Raw genomic sequence first — 5,920 nt, forward strand, 5'->3', positions numbered from 1 at the left:
AGTACCTTGAACCGTGCATTGATGACAAAAAAACTATGTGACGTCATTAGATGCGACAGGACATCGATCTGGGTTGATTGGCTGCACCAGGGACGCCTACAACACACCTCCATATGGACTATTACGGACCAAAGAGGCTCATGGGGATGGAGGAAAATCCTCCGTTTAAGGATTTTTCTCCGAAATATGGTGGACTACCGGATTTGAGATGGGAGGAGTTTCCTCTTGTGGCAGGATCCATGGCACCACCTTGGCCCTCTTTGTGAATCTTTCCCACGAGGACCGAGGCTACTTGGAATAGATGAGTCATCCAGACTCAACACGGTGATTCATGAAGGAGTTTGGCAATGGCCCGGTGAAAGTACGGTCTTTTTCCAAGGAAATATCCCACCGCGGTAGCCATCCATCTTTTAGACCCATTCCGTATAATATCCAGTGTTGGTCGCACAATCACCTCTCCTTTTTATACCGTTGGAGCAACATAGGATAGGGTCTTTCGAGTTGAATTGTGGAATGCATGAGCTATTTTATCATCGTTAATCGTGTCCGAGCATGCATGCAACGGAATGTTTCCAACGAACAAACCCGTAGGAGCGCGATGATCAAAAGTAGAAATCTATTTTTTTGTCTTTTTGTGCAGGATGATGTCAGCAGTGATGTCATTTGGAGTGATCTCAGCAGTGATGTCATCTGCAGTGATGTCATCTACAGTGATGTCAGCAGTGATGTAAGCAGTGATGTTACCTACAGTGATGTCTGCAGTGATGTCAATAGTGACAGTGATGTCAGCAGAGGACATGCTAGCATCACCAGTGACATCACCATCCTTGTCAACTGCCACCGTACCTTCCACCTCACCCTCCACGTCACCCACAAAAGCCACGTCAGCTGCTGTTGGAATACCAACCGTCGCCGGACTGGTGAGTCGCCGGTCACCCTTCATCGGAGCTGCCATATCAGTCGACGGCGGCAGCAAAGCAAGTTCATTTTCGGCGAAAAGTCGCGAAATCTCAGGCACCGGCGACTTTAGATCTGAATCTGTCGAGTTCCCATCAGTTTCCGGCGCTCCACTGCTTGTTCCCGACGGCAATAAGCATCTCATAGCTGGATTTGTTAATAGGGATTGGGAAACAGACATTGAATGGGCGACAAAAAAATGGAGAGGAAAGCACATTGTCAACATAGCTTACCTTTCACTCCTAGCAGCATGTGTCTATCACATTTGGAGAGAGAGGAACCTGAGGCGATTTGAACATACTGAACGGACACCGAACACCATTGGTATGATGATCATCGACGACGTCAGACAGAGGATCCTCAGTATCAACATTGCTTTGTCAGTTAGTACACGAGCATTATATAGACTATGGCGTATCCCTTAGCCTGTCGAGGAAGAAACCAATTGATGATCAAACTGTTGTACTATACAATTGTTTTACTTAATGAAAATTATATTTACCCAAAAAAAAGGAGGAGGGAGGACTTGGATTCAAGGATATCAGTACCTTGAACCGTGCATTGATGACAAAAGTGTGATGTCATTAGATGTGACAGGACATCGATTTGGGTTGAATGGTTGTACCAGGGACGTCTACAAAACACCTCTATATGGACGATTATGGACCATGGCGGCTCATGGGGATGGAGGAAAATTCTTCGATTACGGATGTTCCTCCGAACCATGGTAGACTACCGGATTGGAGACGGGAGGAATTTCTTCTTGTGGCAGGATCCGTGGCATCACCTTGGCCCTCTTTGTGACTCCTTCCCACGAGACCGAGGCTACTTGGACTAGATGAGTCATTCAGACTTAGCACAGTGATTCATGAAGGAGTATGGCAGTGGCCCCTTATCACGGATCTTGAGTGTTTGGAGATCACACATGTATTACCCACTATTTTTTTTTGGGAAATGTAAATTTCATTAATAAAGAGTAATGGTACAGTACAACATGGGATCATCAAATGGTTTCTCCCTCTACCCAAGGGATACGCCATAATCTATACAATGCTCGTGTACTGACTGACGATGATAAAATTAGTGGGTATTACCCACTATTTTTGGAGGGGAAGACCGTATAACATGGAGATCTGAAAATGGTCGACCAACAGCACAGGCTATTTATGAGTTACTTGACCCACCAGGACCGAAAGTAGGCTGGTCTTCACTACTTTCGGGATCACATAAAATTCCACGTCACATCTTTATTCTATGGCTTGCCATCCAAGGCAAGTTGGCTACGACAGATAAACCATGGCTTGCTCACCTTGGCACATGTATCCTATGCAATGAAGGAATGACAGAGACACATGCACATTTATTCTTCCAATGCAGATTTAGTCGAAGATGTCTCACGGAAATTCGAAGAACGATACGATTCTTGTGGCCCAATAGAGAGTGGAAAGATGACATTACATGGGCTTCACAGAGATGGAGGGGTAAACACATAATCAACATGTCTTATAGAGCACTACTTGCAGCATGTGTATACCACATTTGGAAGGAAAGAAACCTGAGACGATTCGATCACATCGAGAGGACACCTACTACCATAGCATTACTGATCATTGAGGACATTAGAACAGCGAATCATAGCATCCCACTATCTAGATCAGTCAGTACACGTGCTTTATTTCGATTATGACGAATCCCTTGGCCTGTCGAGGGATAAACCATTTGGTGACCACATTGTTGTACTGTACCAATTTTACTCAATGAAACTTACTTTAACCGAAAAAAAAAAATTTGCTAAGCGTAATAATAACTACAAGTTAGCATAAAAGGGAAACAAACTTGCTTTAATAAAACCGTGCGAAACAACTAAATTTTGATCGTACTCAGAATTCGACGAACCTGTCCCAAACGTTGGTCTAGACCCAAGCATTAGTGTGGTAAATTTTCAAAGCGTAATAATACTACAAGTTAGTATAAAAGGGAAACAAACTAGTTTTAATAAAACCGTGCAAAACTATTAACTTCTGAACGTTCACAGAATTCAACGAAAGTTGACCCAATCGTTGGTCTAGACCCAAGAATATGTGTGGTAAATTTCCTAAGCGTAATAATACCTACAAGTTAGTATAAAATGGAAACAAACTTGTTTTAATAAAACCGTGCAAAACAGCAAAATTTTGAGCATTCTCAGAATTCGACGAAACTTGACCCAAATGTATGTCTACACCTAAGAATTTGTGAGGAAAATTTGCTAAGTGTAATAATAACTACAAGTTACTATAAAAGGGAAACAAACTTGTTTTAATAAAACCGTGCAAAACTATTAACTTTTGAACGTTCACAGAATTCAACGAAACTTGACCCAATCGTAGGTCTAGACCCAAGAATATGTGTGGTAAATTTTTTAAGCGTAACAATACCTACAAGTTAGTATAAAAGGGAAACAAACATGTTTTAATAAAACAGTGCAAAACAATGATATTCTGAACGTTCTCAGAATTCGATGAAACTTGCCCCTAACGTTGGTCTCGACCCAAGCATTTGTGTTATTCGATGAAACTTGCCCCTAACGTTGGTCTCGACCCAAGCATTTGTGTTGTAAATTTGTTAAGCGTAATAGTAACTGCAAGTTAGTATAAAAGGGAAACAAACTTGTTTTAATAAAATCGTGCAAAACAGTTAACTTTTGAACGTTCTCAGAATTCGACGAAACTTGACCCAATCGTAGGTCTAGAACCAAGCGTTTTTGTTGTAAATTTGCTAAGCGTAATAATAACTACAAGTTAGTATAAAAAGGGAAACAAACTTGCTTTAATAAAACCGTGCAAAACAGCTAGATTTTGAACGTTCTCAGAATTCGACGAAACTTGTCCCAAACGTTGGTCTAGACCCAAGCATTTGTGTGGTAAATTTTCTAAGCGTAATAATAACTACAAGTTAGTATAAAAGGGAAACAAGCTAAAATGGACTCTCAATTTTCTCTCTCTTCTCTCTCACACACTAGCACACCAAAAAAATCACACACATGTACTTCCAATACCCTAATCTCACTCCCGCCAGCCGGCGAGGCTGAGGACGCCGGCAACGACGAGTCTGACATCGGAGAGGATGACGACGACGGACAGAACGAGGACAGTGGTGGTCGACGGTATGAGAACGTCAGAGGAGATTCGCCAAAAAATCTGCTGCGCGATGAAGATGAAGGATCAGATTCAATTTCACCGGCGCTTTTCGCTGATTTTGCACAGACTGATGGCACCCCAAGCATCGTAGAGGATAGAGCAACGGATCCCTTGGAGAAAGATGAAATTTTCATGCGGAAAGAGCCTACAACTAGGGCGCCGCCATTGCTAGGGTTTGAGGAAGACGAAAGGTTGCGATCCAAAACGACGATGAAGGACGGCTGTTTTCCGATCGCTGAGGGTTGCAACAGCATTGTGGGGACTAGGGGAGGATTACCCATGGGAAAAGAAACAAATTTCGCAGCAGCACTAGAAAAGCCGAAACTAGGGTTTCGCGACGGCGTGAACTTGATGAACGACAATGGCGGACATAAAATTTCGCCGGCAGACTTCAACTTGGAGGAATTCTTGGGACTAGCTAATTGTGTGTTGAATGGAGATGAAGCATCCTTGTTGGCTCTCAAAGGCCTAAAAAATCTTTTTAGGCCCCCTTATTGCTAGATTCCCACGAGGACCAAGTCTTTTGGGACTTGATGAATCCGCCAAACTTCAAGTAGTTATTGATGAGGGACAATGGCAGTGGCCTTTTATAACTGATTTGGAATGTATGGAGATCATTTACACATTACCTCAGATTCACCGAGGGAAGACAGGATCAACTGGAGATTCCCAGAGGGACGACTCACCACACAATCACTATACAAACTTTTCTTCCCACCTGGACCAAAAGTAGGATGGTCTTCACTACTTTCAGGTTCATTGAAGATCCCCAGACATAATTTCATCCTTTGGTTAGCAATTCAGGAGAAGCTACCGACTACCGATAAAGCTTGGATGACCCACTTAGGTGGATGTATCCTTTGTGATGAGGGTACAACGGAGACACACACTCACATGTTCTTCCGATGTCAATATACTTGCAGCGCCAACATGTTCGATTCTCTTGGCCCAATCGCGAGTGGAAAAGAGACGTGGAATGGGCTTCGAGGAAGTGGAGGGGAAAGCATATCGTTAATATTGCTTATCGAGCCTTACTTAGTGCATGCATATACCACATTTGGCGGGAGAGGAACCTGAGACGCTTTGAACACACCCAACGGCCGGAACGTGTATTAGCGACAGAGAATACTTAGTATTAATCTATCATGTTCAATTAGCACATGTGCGCTCTATAGACTCTGGCGTATCCCTTGGTCTGTCGAGGGAGACACCACTTGATTGTTATACTATACTCCTTTTTCTTTAATGAAACTTACCTTTACCCAAAAAAAAAGACCTAAAAAATCGATGGGAAGAAAAATTCGATCGCAGCGTTTTGCAGCGGCCGGCGACGATGACTGCTGGCATGAGAAAGGCATGGCGCTGTGTTCTGCCGGCAAAGGGGACCGGTTTAGATGGAAAACAGACGGAGAATAGGGCTGCTGCTGCTGGTTCGTCTTCTTCCCCGGCGAATCTGCAGATTCCGGCGAAAAATACCAGTCCACCGGTGAACAGCAGCAGGATAACGGCGGCGGGAACTTCTGACGCGATTCCGGCGAGATTTTGGCAGCAGGTTGACGTGAATGCTGCAGATGGTGAGGTAAGCAATGATGCAAGCGCTGACACAGGCGATGATGCAAGTGCTGACACAGGCGATGATGCAAATGCTGATGTCATGGTTGATGATGCAGGCTGTGACATCAGCAATGATGTGGAAAAAAACAGCCCTCTTGCCACACATTTGTGTCCTATTACTACGGGATTATATATCGGAAACATTCCGTTGCAAGCAAATTCGAATGCTT

The sequence above is a fragment of the Sesamum indicum genome, unplaced genomic scaffold (genome assembly GCF_000512975.1).
Source record: "Sesamum indicum cultivar Zhongzhi No. 13 unplaced genomic scaffold, S_indicum_v1.0 scaffold00142, whole genome shotgun sequence".
In the NCBI taxonomy this organism is placed as follows: Eukaryota; Viridiplantae; Streptophyta; class Magnoliopsida; order Lamiales; family Pedaliaceae; genus Sesamum; species Sesamum indicum.